The sequence below is a fragment of the Panthera leo genome, chromosome C2 (assembly GCF_018350215.1).
Source record: "Panthera leo isolate Ple1 chromosome C2, P.leo_Ple1_pat1.1, whole genome shotgun sequence".
Taxonomy (NCBI): Eukaryota; Metazoa; Chordata; class Mammalia; order Carnivora; family Felidae; genus Panthera; species Panthera leo.
The window spans coordinates 42,661,191-42,674,907 of NC_056687.1; the positions used below are offsets into that span (position 1 = coordinate 42,661,191).

Sequence of the window (13,717 nt, forward strand, 5' to 3'; positions counted from 1 at the left end):
AAAGGCTGCAGATTTGTAGTGCCAGTTGAAGTCTCAATCCCATGGGACAAAGGGATCTTACCTCCCTGTCCCATCTAAGGGAGAAGATTCCCCTTGAAATGAAACTTTTAATGACTGCTCCTGGGTGAGATGTCTCACAAAGAAGTGCCAGTTCTTGGGGCACCTAGGTGGTTAGGTCAGTTAAGCAATGGATTCTTGATTTTGACTCAGGTCGTGATCTCACAGTTTGTGGGATCAAGCCCTCTGTTGGGCTCTGTGCTGACAGTGCTGGGTCTGCTTGGGATTCTCTATCCCTCTCTGCCCCTTCCCCACTCATGCTTTCTCTCTCTCTCTCTCTCTCTCTCTCTCAAATAAACAACAACAAAAAACAAAAAGAAGTTCCAGTTCTCCTACATACCCACCACCACTTCCCTTCACGGCTCCTCTACCCATAGGAGTTAGATCTCAACATGGACCTCATGGAGACATACGAAGCCTGCTCTGGAAGCATACAGCTTATGTACCCAAAAGGTTATAGGACCACATCAGTTTGTATTAGCAGGAGTCAGAAGCATGTGTGGGTATTGATTCTATGGGTATTATTTGATTGGTCAAAAGTGACTGACATGCATATGCCCACAAAAGCTACAGAACTTAATGTGCTGGTTTAACACATAGGAGTGATTTTAATCAATTAGGTTGACTCATTATAGGCTAGAGACATTGGTGACCTTTCATCAAAAAAGTATTAAAGCCAGAATTTACCTGGCATACTGCAGAAGAAGGAGTTAAAAGGCCCAGAGAAATAGCAATATTGAATTCATTTTAATTCCACAAGCTGTTCAGGTAGGTACTCCTCTAACCATACCGGTCAGGAGGGCCAGGAACACTTTCTTGACAAGGCATTTTTAAAAAATGCCTTAGGTGAAAGGTTACTAATAGTCACTCCTGTAATCTGGAGGTCATGGTTGGGATGCTCATTCACTCACTCTCCTTAACTAAATAAATCCCAACTTTGGGCTTTGTTGATTTCAGTAATAGCTAAGTGTTAATACTATGAATGACAGAATTAAAGAACAAAGAATAAAACCCTACTTCCAATATCCCAACATTCTGGTAGTACGTATTCTCATTTGACATAACATTGTGAATCTAAAGCCTTAGAAATAAACAATATGAATTTTTAAATTTAATTTATTTTAAACAACGTGGTGATTTTTTCTTGTGTCCTTTAAATCATAGTAATTCAAAATTTTGTTCATTTGCTCTTGGCTTCTTAGCCCTTAAGGCCTTTCTTAAAAATAAAGTCCAATTTGTAAAATTTATATTCTATATATGTATATATATGATGTATATATTAATGCAAATTTCATATATCTGTATACTTCAACTGAAGTTAAAAGAGGGATATAGATAAAAGCATGTGGAAAGGGGTTAAGAAGATTTTCTTTTGATAGGCTCTGAAGAGCATGGTTGGAAATTCATTGGTCAACTAGTGAAGGTGATTGGCTTATTACTTTTAGAATTGTCCTTTCTAAAAGAAAGATGGTGAGTTGTTGCTATCAGAGACACTGTGTCCTTCAAAAACTCATAAATAATATTTAGTGGCTCAGTAATCACTTCCATCAATTCCTTAAGTAGCTTGGGATGTGTATTATTAGGATCTGATAATTGGATGGAATCCAGTTTTTAATGTTTGAAATTAAATTGTCCTGTTTTTACCACCCTATCACATATCTAGTTGTTGACTGGCCCAAGAAATTAAAACAATGGTGCTTTTGTTTTATTACTAACATTGGTGGATTTTTTTTTCTTTTGCTATAGACCTACTAAAATGAAAGTTAATTTCAAGTTTATTTTTCAGGATTCAGGAAGAGAACATACATCAAATAAAATACTTAATAATATGATATTATGGATAAGATTAATGAAATTTATCAAATATGTCAGTGATGGTTTTCTTATGACAATAGATTTTAATTCACAGGAGAATTCTCACCAACTTATTTGAAATTAAGTTTTCAGAGGTTAATGTAATAGCAGTAACAACAAAAATGGTGACTAATATTTGTTGAGCATTATATACCAAGCCCTGTGCATTAAGTACTTTATATGGATGATCTTATTGAAGTCTCAGATCAAATCACTATGTGATACCATATATAGTTTCACAAATAAGGGAATTAGATGTAAAGAAGTTAGGTAAATTTCCCATGGCCATAAACATAGTAAAAGTGACTAAAAAATGCCACGTTTATATCCATAGTCTATGCTAAACTGTCTCCCTGTTGATGATACTTCTCTCTAATTACAGTAGTGAGGACAGCAGAAGTTGGAGAAACTGGCAGTTAATATTCTGAAAGAAGTAGAGAATTAGACATGAAAGGAAATGTAGAAGGCCAACTAGTCAAACCATCATATTTTATTGATAAAGAACATGAGGCCCAAATAGTATAATATAGCATCCAGATTGCCTAGATTTACCTCTTACAAATTAAGGGACTTTAGGCCTCTTAATTCCTCAGTTTTCTCATATATGAAATGGGAATGATATTAATAGAACCTACCTCAAAGAATCACTTTAAGATTCACATCATCCTTGTAATATGTATCTAGTTTTCCCTCTTTCTGAAGCGTAAGAACAAGATAATTCAGGAAGTGTAAGGGTTAAAAGATAACTAGAGATATCCTTTAGTTTTTAGTTTAGATATAAACTTGAAAAGAGAACTAAATAAACCATTATCTGCATGCATCACTCTGTATTCTAATTCCCAGAAATGTTAGAATAAAGACTAAGGAATCATCTGGCCAGGAGCATACATAATATGCATAAAATACATAAATAAAATACATACATACATACATAAATACATGTATAAATAAAATACATAAATAAAAATACATAAAATTAAAGATTAGATTCAAATTGTTAGCAGGGGGTGAAAATTATATATTTTCTTTTCTTTTGGTTTTTGGGGCTAATTTGTAGACGGAAAAAGGTTTAATATCTCTAGTGGGAGATACCACTTTAAAAGTAGCAGAAAACCCACTCACCTCTCCAAATAATAGTTACTATCTTGGTTAACAAGAAATGCTGAATAGGCAGCTCTTGGCGTTGGTTTATCTATGGGATAATGCCAGGGTTGCTATCTCTGCAATTATATTAGCTTTCCTTTTGTGGTCTCAGGACGGTTACTGCAGGCCCAGAAATCATGAACACAGTTAAAGCATAAAATGGGAGGGAAGGGTTGAAACTAACCTCTTCTGTCCCTTTTATTAGGGGGGCGGGGAAAGAAAAGCCCTTCAAAAAAGGCTTCCCAGTGCACTTGTGCCAATATCTCATTTGCCAAAGCCAAGGCCATCATGTTTCCAACTGGCTTTCTAGTTGGCAGGCAATGAATAGCAAAGAATGGACTAGTCAACAGTATTATTTAGATTTATGACTATTACATGTTGACTACATTTTTATATTTGCTGGGATATATAGTAATGGAAATGGGGGAAGAAACTATCACTTACAGAGTAATTATTAAGTTCCAGGATGTATGTTAGGTATTTTATGGTCACTATTTAATCCTCAGAACGCCTTTGAGAAAATAGAAGAATAAACCGAGATTCAAAAAGGTGAATTTTATCACAAACATCTTATACATAATATTCTTTGAACCTGGTTCTGACTTGAAAGTCTGTGTTTACAATTGGAACATGCAAACATGAAGACAGCTGTAAAATAGCCACAAATTAGTGAATGCTTACTAAATGCCAGGCATCACAATAGTTAACACATTTAAAAATAAATTATCACATTTATCCTCACAACAATCTTATGAGATATTTTTATCCCCATTTTATAGATAAATAAATGAAGTCAGGGAAGGTGGCTACCTGGTACCGGTTTACTTAGCTTGGGGTTTACTGGGGCTTAGTTGGGGGTTACTAGTTTACTGGGACTGGGGTTGGTATCTGAATCTGAATAATTTGCTCCCAACCATTAAAATGGATTTCCATTTGCCATCTATATTTAGGAGAGTGTCTAACTTCCCATCATAACGTGATGATTCTAGAATGAGTACAGAATATAACAATCAGATAGGTGTTGGAAATGTACAGTTGGGTTTTCCCCCATTTATCTGTTAAAAACTTCAGGATAAAGTCCCAGGCAAATGGTTTCAGGAGAAGGAAAGGAAATACATGTTAAGGTCAGGGGTGTCTGGCATAAATACTCTAATTTTCCTGATGGTCTGGAATAGTGTGAGGTTGGAAAAGATGATTAAACTGAGGAAGTTCCCCAGAAGCAACTTGTTCTAACCCTGTGACTACAGTGCCATATATTCTGTATTTAAACTTTTTAAGATACAAATAAGACAATTAAAAAAAGAAACAAACAAACAAAACACAGCACCTTAAGACCAATATTTCTCCACAATTCACTAATAGCTTTAAAATTCTCCTCAGTGTATTGGAAAATTCAAGAACCAGCAGCTTTATGGCAGTGAGAAAAAGGCAAGTATAAGGCACTGTTTTTGTTAATTATGAGATGATAGTATATACCCAGTGGGGGCTTATAATGGTCATGTGTGTGTGTGTGTGTGTGTGTGTGTGTGTTTGCGGGGGGGAGGATGAGAATGTTTTTTTCCCCTGTATAAGTTCTCTGTAAAGAGATTTTAAAGACCTATATCCCTTCAAAGGTAATAATGAAGGGTTTCAGAAAGATGTTTTAGCACAGTTCACTGAGCAGGGTGAAAACATTTGCCCTGTGGATATCAAATACATGGGGGAAAAATCACCTACAATAACTGATGGCACCACCAAGGAAAAAAAAAATTAAAAAAACAGGTGTGAGATTTTATTGCTAACACAACTATGATGAGTTTATAAAGTGAATTCTGTGCCTCAGGTGTCAGGCTTGACCATCTGAATTATCTTATTTCTCAAGGTGTCTGTCAGTGGATCTGTTCATTATTCATTTGGTCCATACTTATGGGTGAACCTGTACCCTCTAATGATCAGGAAAAGTGACTTTATGCTAATCCCAAAGGGAGGGGTAATTAGGCATTACAAGTCCCTCTTGTCCCCATCAGTTTAATAACTACTACTCCTGTTTGTATCTTGAAGCTATAAATACATGATATTATATTGTAATTTGTAACATGGTTCTGTTTTCCTTCTTGGTACAAGGCAAACACATACATATTGAATCTCTGTGTTTTTAGCATAATAAAAATATTTAAGACTTTATTCTGAGCTTCTAATAATACTTTTAATAATTTCATCATTTATTCTAATGATAATAATTACAAATAATAGTCATCATTAAACATTGACTGAGTTATTGCTAAGTGCTAGACTCTAAGCATTTCATAAGCCTAATCTCAGTTTTCTCAGCAACCTTATGGAATATATGCACTTATTTTGTTTTTCTTGAGCTCAGATCAAGTGTAGAAACATTCATAGTTGTAAATGTCAGTAGTAAAATCTTTCCATCGTTGCTCAGAAATGATTAGTCTTTCATATCCTCTCCATACTCACCCCAATCTCATTCATCAAGTCCTCAGTTATACACTGTCATCTTTACACACACACACATACACACACACACACACACACTCCAGACGTAAGCCCTTATTTTTCTAAATTACTTTTTTTTTTGCTTTTCAGAACTATAGGGATCATGCATCAGGTAAATTAGAAGGTCATCTGATGCTCAGAATTGTCTATTTTCATCATTGATTCACTTCAGTAAGAGCAAATCTCAGAGAGAACTATTTTTATTTCACAGATGAGAAAATGATCCCCAGACAGATATTTAACTTGTCCAATACCACATAACTTATGAATCGAAACCTTATAAGTCTAGAGCCTCAACATATAAGACAATGCTAGAGAAATTTAGATTGTACAGCTATCCAAATTTAAGGCTCTAATTTTAAAATTATAAAGCTACATTGAGTTATAACAGATTGCTACTGGGAAAGTGGAAATAATTATGGACATTGCTCCTCACAGTTCACAGCAATGCCTTTTGCCTGTCTGGTACTCCAGTGAATGTTTGGTGAACAAATAAATGAATAAGTAATGAAATACAGAGGAAGAGCTAATGCCTGAGTAATTTAAAATAATTCTATTTATTATCTTCATTCATTTCCAAAGTATTGAAGTGTGGATATTTGTTGATACTCTGTAGTATAATTTCAGTGCTTTGCATTGTTGACTATACATGGATCATCTGTGTTCCATGTTATTCTTTCTATTGAAAATATGTAATCTGTTTTGTATCACCTTTATCTGGATTTACCCCGGTGACTGAGACACTTGTGACACAAGATCGAAGATTAGCTGGTAGGAGTTTAGAATGAATTGCCCCAAGATGTGCCACTTTGACATGCAGATTATTTTGAGCTGAGGACAATCAAGAACCAAAAACTCAGGAGAAAACTTTGACCTTTTCCTTAACTGCCTAAAGGAATTTAGATGGAGGACCTGCTCTAGAAATAGAGCTATCACTATAGATAACTACATTATAATATGAAAAGAGGTGGTAGACAGGAAGGAATTTAGCATAGAGTCTATTTGTTAAAATTTCTCTGTATGTCTCATTGTTTCTGTATGGCCCAGTAAACGTTTGTTTGCCAAACATTTAGTCTTTTTCATCTCTTGTGAATTCCTTTTCTTCCTTTTGAAGTCCCACACCTCTGCCCCCTTATCCTTGGTTCAGGATGGCATATGTAAATATACCTCATTTTACTTTTCTGTTTTTGAATCTTTCATATATGTGGGATTCCTGTATCTCCAAAATTAAATGTGATTTTTCTCCTGTTAATCTGTCTGATGTCAATTTAACTTAGACCAACGAGAAGAATCTTGAATGGCAGAGAAAACTTCTTCCTCCCCAACAAGCTTATTGAGTAGAAACAAAACAAACATTCATGAGCAGCAGGGTAACTCCTTATAGTGTCAGGTTTCTCTATTTTCTTGCTGTCCAGAGGAACATTTTAATGAAACTGCTCCTTATACAATTTTGGTTGCTTCAGGAAATCAGATCATGGTCTCAATCTCACAGTGTGGCTTTGACACAAATTTTGGGCTCCTTTCTTGACAGTGCTTCCATGTTGTACAGATAATTGAGAGTTGACTAAAATATGCATATTTTCCTTTAGGGCAATCAATAGAATATGGCTGTAAAGAAAATTAAATTGCTTTTTCCTTGAGGTTTGAAGAAATCGAATTTACAAAACTTTAATATACAGTATCAAATTCTTTGGGGAAAAAAATAAGAGCACAACACTGATTACATCATTTCATTTCATTTATTTCTCATTGTATAAAGTCTAAACAACTTAGCTTGGTATTCAAGGCTTCTCAGCCCTAGCCCCAACATTATTGTTAGCCTTAAATCCAACTTCTTACATATGTATGCTATGCAAGGCCAAATTGGACTATAAATTATTTCCTGGACATTCACTATGTCTTCAATTCTTCATCTCTATAGGCATTGTCTGACCACCCTACCAAAAATTATTTTTTTATTTCCTTGCCATCCTTTTCTTTCATGACACTGCTTTCTTTTTTTCCCCTTACAGCACTGACATTATATTACATATTTGCTTATTTCTGTCTTATTGCCCCTATAACACTGCTCAATCAATATTTGTTGAATGAATAAATAATTTTCTAAACCATCAAGTAACTTCAATTCTCCATATTGACAAAAAAAAGAAGGCAACTTACTTTTCAGAAGCTTTAGAGTGGTATGGTGGGTCAGTTTGACTTAGCAGGCTTAACAGTTTAAGCAAAGTTTTTTGTTTTTTGTTTAAATTTTTTATTTAATTTTATGTAGAAACTTCGGTGTTCATTAGGGAAACCTACCACCAGTTTTAACAGATTGACTGTCATCAATTCTAAGAAGTTCTATACAGTCTCTTGTGCCTAACAACGAATTTTGGTCACTTAACTGCCATGCTCTCAAAGAAAGCCAGATGTGACTTGAATGGAAATGAAACTTTCTTATCTGATATTATTTACATTGTGTTTTTATTTTGCCCATTGGTCGTGGCCTGTGATGACCAAGTAGCATATGTACCAGTGGGAACTTGCAGAAGATCTGTTGACATAGCTGCCAAGAGACATTATTATCTGTTTGGGATTTCAAGGGTTTCCTCAACCACTGCATTGAGCTGCTTAGAAATGAGCATTATCTTTTCTAAATTAAAAAAAAAAGTTAAATCCTATAAAAAGTTAAAATAATAGTATAATGGGCACCCATATATCTTTCCCTTAGAAGTTCTAATTTTTATCATTTTTGTTACATTTGCTTTAAAAATTCTATCAATATAGGGGAGCCTGGGTGGCTCAGTCTGTTAAGTGTCCGACTTCAGCTCAGGTCATGATCTCACAGTTTGTGAGTTCGAGCCCCACATCGGGCTCTGTGCTGACCGCTCAGAGCCTGGAGCCTGCTTCAGATTTAGTATCTCCCTCTCTCTTTGCCCCTCCCCTGTTCACACACTGTCTCTGTTTCTCAAAAAAAAAAAAAAAAAAAAAAAGAAAGAAAGAAAAAATCTATCAATATATCCATTTTATCTTTATGTCTTTTTTTGCTGAGATATTTGAAATTAAGTTGCAAACATAATGATGTTTTAGTCTAAATGCTTCAACATGTATTTCATAAGAACAAGGACTTCTTTTTTAAAAAAATTTTTAAATGTTTATTTATTTTTGAGAGAGACAGAGACAGAATATGAGTGAGTTAGGGGCAGAGAGAGAGGGAGACACAGAACCCAAAGCAGGCTCCAGGCTACGAGCTGTCAGCATAGAGACTGACACAGGGCTCGAATTCATGATCTGTGAGATCACGACCTGAGCCAAAGCTGGATACTCAACCAACTGAGCCACCCAGGTGCCCCATAAGAACAAGGATTTCTTTTTATATGAACACAATATTATTTTCATATCTAGGACTTTGCATATGAGCACAATAATATCTAATAAAGAGTTTCATTAAAATTTCTCCATTTGTCCCATGTATGTTCCTAATAAGTTGTGTTAATGTGGCTTTTATTATTTATTTATTTATTTATTTATTTATTTATTTATATCTATTCGAGGATCACAAGTTGCATTAAATTGTCTTGTCTCCTTTAATCTATATCCATTCCTTTGCCTCTTCTTTTCTTTTCTCTGTTTTTATTTTATTTTATTTTTTTTCTTTTACAAACTTGACAAGTTTGTCAAATCCAAGGCAATTGTTTTGTGCAATATTCTACAGTATGAACTTGTTTTCTCACCACTACTTTCAGGTTAAATTTTTTTGCACGTAGCCATAGGTGGTTTGCATACTTCCCCTTGCATCTTATCAAAAGATACATAATGCTAATTTGATGCATTACTGGTGATGTTTACTTTGATCCCTTGGTTAAGACACTTTCACTATTGTAAAAATACCTTTATTTGTCCTTTGTATCAATAAATCATATGTTAGGTGAAACTTTGAGAATGTGGCAATCCGTTCACCCTATGGTTTTTAGCATCATTTGGTGATTCTTGCCTAAATCAATTCCTACACTGTTGTTTGCAAAGTGATGATTTTATTTTTATCATTCCTTCTACACATAATAGCTAACATTCTTTTGTTACAAAGAGTTTTTTTCTCTCCCTCCCCCATACATTTTTATTGACCCTTTTTTAATGCAATGTTATAATTTATTTCCTTTAAAAAAAATGTTTCAATTGTCCCAAATTTGACCAGTTGGATCTTTGAAGCTAATTCTTATGTTTTTTTTTGTTATGTCCCCATTAATCATTGAGTACTTTCTTGCTTTCTGACACTGTAAGAACATTTAAATTCACCAGTGGTTTTCTCTGCCTCAGCCATTTTTCCAAGGAACTCTGGTTCCTTTATGTGGAGAATGGTATTTAGAAACCAAGGTCTTTGCACTAGATGAACACAGTGTTCGTGTGGACATTGGATATGAGCATTTTCACTTCTGTTATATGTAGTTCACTTCCATTCTTCTTACTCTTGTTCCCACTTATTTAATTTTGGATTTCATGCAATAATAGCATTTTCTTCTCTTGTATTTTATTCAGCTAAGTCTTTAATTTCAGCTGCTGCTACCTAAAATTCTACATGATTCCTAAAGATTGGCAGACGATGAGATTCTTTCTGTCTGCATCTGACAGTGTGAAAGTCCTAGAATTCCACAATTCATTCAAGTCTTTCTCAGTCACCTCTGTTTGTCTTTCATCTGATTTACAGATGTGCTAAAGTTCCCAAAATAAATAGGGATATTCAGTGAACCACAATATCTGGAAGATAAAGCAAGTGCTTACCTGTTGGCATTGCCATCTGCTCTGTTTTGGATTGGTAAGTACTTATTCAATCCCCCCCAAACAGCATGCATGTCTCAAAAACCCACAGTGACTGGCTTCAGTTCCATCTGGTTGATTCTTGTTATTTCATTACAACTGTTCAGATTTATAAACCCAGCAATTAAAAAAAACCCAAAAAAACCTAGACATGTTAATACCTATGTTGCCCTTAACCACCATGCCTCAAAAAAAGTGCAATACTTTTTACAAGACATTGTTTCATTGAAGGGACTATCATTATTTTAATGGCACATGTTATACATGCATATGATTTTAAATGGTTTCTTTCTTTTTGGATTTGTCAGGCCTTCATTTACAAGTAGAAGATTAACTATACTTTATATTAATTGTTCCAAATGTGATGATGGTGAAAAACAACAATACAAATTCCAGCCTTTTTTCCCCTCTACCAATGTTTCTATGCAAAGATTAAGAGTGTCTGTGACTAGTTCTAGAGTGATAATTTCAATTGGCTCAGGTCCATTAACTGCAGGGAAAAACACCTGGCAACGAGGTTGGTAGCAGCCCGTTCTTGTTAACCTTTCAGCCTTCACAATAACTACCAGCAGGCACCAAGTCAGAGCCTCTAATAAACTGGCATTAAAGCTGCTGACAGCTAATAACTTTTTATGGGTTTCCAGAACTAAGTGAAAGAAAATGTTCTGATTAATTAGAATCAACGAATTTTTAAGTTCCTTAATCCTAGAATTGGATAATTTTTAGACATGTAAAATAGAATAAAAATCAATGTGTCCTCTCAGAAGACATTTTCCTATAAATAAAATGGAGTTTCTAAGTATATTATTTTAGCTACTTTAATCCAGCTTAATTTTCAGCTACTGTGCTCTCTTATTTTCGTAAAGGGGAAAAGAGCTAAGAAATGGGAAACAGTACCAACTCTAGAGGTAGTTTTAACTAGATTCTTCTCACTTGTATAATTTCTGCTAGTGAGTTATAGAAGCTTTTTAATCCCCAATAAATGTAGGAGGCCTCAGTCCTGCAGAGGAAACACTTTAAGAAGAGTATTTACAAGCTTCACAGACACCCTTCTTTCTGCCTCGCCTATAAGAGAATCAAACAATTTGCTGGTGGACTAAATCTATAAAGAGTATCTGTTCACTGCTGGTTATGTGGAAGCTAAGATGGACTTGAGAAGTCACAGGAGCAATCCAGAGTGGGAGACTCAACTGTGGTCTTGAAAAAACCTAGTCAGGAAACCATTTTCTTCCTATGTTAGGTAGCCAAGGGTCAGGTGCTGGATGCAGCTCTATTAGAAGGCATGGATCGAGATTGGTGTCGGAAGCCAATTCATGGTACTGACTTTAGGCAAAGACAATTGAGAACCATCATTGCACTAGAGCATGAAGTTTCTTAGAGGCTAGTCCCAGCTAACCATGGTAACAGGAAGTAGTGAAGTTCTACCTACAACAGTGGCCTGGCTTTTGTGGATGGGGGAGAATAAAATTAAGACTGGAGAGAGTTTGCTGACACAGTGAGTGGAGACCTGTATTAGAAAAACTACCCAGTCCTTCATCTCCTGTGTGCCTTCTTTACACCTCATAACAGCACTTTACCTTACTTTACTTCTGGTCACCAAACGTGTTGGGGGTTTTCCCCACACAAAGCAATTCTGTAACACCAGCTGAGTGTCTAACAATTTGACTTAATTCTGACACTGTCTACCTGGAGATAGCATCAGATCCCACAGGTTAAAGGCTCAGTCTCACAAGATAGCTTCCCACTTCAGATAACAACTTAAGTAGTAGGTCCCCAGGTTATTCACAACTTCTGTCCAACTTGGCTACAAATTGGAAGTTCCCATGAGTCCCTCCACTTGGATTTGATTATTTTCTAGAGATGCTCACATAACTCAGGGAAATATGTATTTAGGTTTACCAGTTTATTAAAGGATATGATAAAGGATACAGAAGAAAAGCCAGGTGAAGAGATATGTAAGATGAGGTCTGGAAGGGTCCCAAGTACAGGAGTTTCTGTACCCATACGGTTGAGGTGCATCATTCTCTTCATACGTGTTCACTAAACTGGAAGTTCTTTGAACTCTGTACTATTGGGATTTTTATGGAGGCTTCCTCATGTAAGCATGACACATCATTAACTCCATTCCTCTCCCATGTATTGAGAAGTGAGAGTGGTTTTGTGTGTGTGTGTGATGCTATTGAAAATTCCAAAGTTCTAATCATGGCTTCGTCTTTCTGGTGATCAGCTCCCATCCAGGACCCTACTCAGAGTAGACTCATTAAAAACAACAATAACAACAACGATGCACCAAGTGCTATTGTCATTAATGAATTTACAAGAGTCTTGGGAGCCCTGTGCCAGGAACCACGGGTAGAGACCAGTATATATATTTGCTATTATCTCCCAAGACCTTAGTAGAGTGAGGTGAAAACTTCACCCAACTTTCAATCTTATCACCCAATCTTGGACAACTTGGTGAAAATGGTTCCCTTGGCTGTTTGTGTGTAGGAGGTAAGATTATGGAGAAACAAATTCAACTAAGCTCCTATCTTCTTAGCATGGAAGGGACTTTGAAATAAAAACAACTTTTTTTTTCAAGGATGCAAATATTTACTAGTAGAAAAAAAATAAGTAGGATAATACTTTGAGATATTAACTGTAGTTCTTTCTAGTCCATGACCTTTTTTTTTTTCCTATCCTAGAGAAGGCAGCTATAATATCCCACATTAATGTTTCAGGGAATGGGTATGACCAATATCATAAATTAAAAGGGAAAAGAATAAACAACTTCTGAAAGGACCTTCGAAACTCTTTGTTAGGAGAAAGGCCTTTTAGACTTTCCAAAGCAGAAGGTTTTGTTTTTTTAGATTGTTTTTTTAATGTTTCTTTATTCTTGAGAAAGAGAGAGTACAGAGCATGAGCAGGGAAGGGGGAGAGAGAGAGAGAGAGAGAGAGAGAGATTATTTTAAGTGCGCTTCAGACTCTGAGCTGTCAGCATAGAACCTGATGCGGGGCTTGAACTCACAAACCATGAGATCATGACTTGAGCCAAAGTCGGACACTTAACCGACTGAGCCACTCAGGTGCCCCTCCAAAGCTTAAGGTTTAAAACAAACAAACAAACAAACAAACAATGGAATTGTAAGAAAACATGATAGCCAGTATTAGTATTTTCCATGTTCATCAATTCAATAAAATCTAACTGGACTGAGAAGGAAGAGATAATCAGAGGATAAGCAAGAACATTTATGTATGGTGGGCCCCTGTGTTCTGTCCCTCTCCCCGTGCTTGAAAAATGTGTAGGCATAGATCCAAGATCTCAGAGCGAGGTCCATTTCCTCTTTCTCAGTGAGTACTCAAACAAGTCCCATGATCCAGTCCTCCACATTGTTCC

General features: G+C 35.7%; 2 non-coding genes across 2 annotated transcripts; both read right to left on the bottom strand.

The window, feature by feature from the left end:
* Positions 1-5,401: 5,401 nt before the first annotated feature.
* On the bottom strand, positions 5,402-5,471 carry LOC122199050. The gene has a single exon (XR_006193319.1). It is a non-coding gene; the product is annotated as a small nucleolar RNA U2-30 (small nucleolar RNA).
* Positions 5,472-5,631: 160 nt separating this feature from the next.
* Positions 5,632-5,711, bottom strand: LOC122199051. Its single transcript, XR_006193321.1, has one exon. It is a non-coding gene; the product is annotated as a small nucleolar RNA U2-19 (small nucleolar RNA).
* Between the last annotated feature and the right edge of the window lie 8,006 nt (positions 5,712-13,717).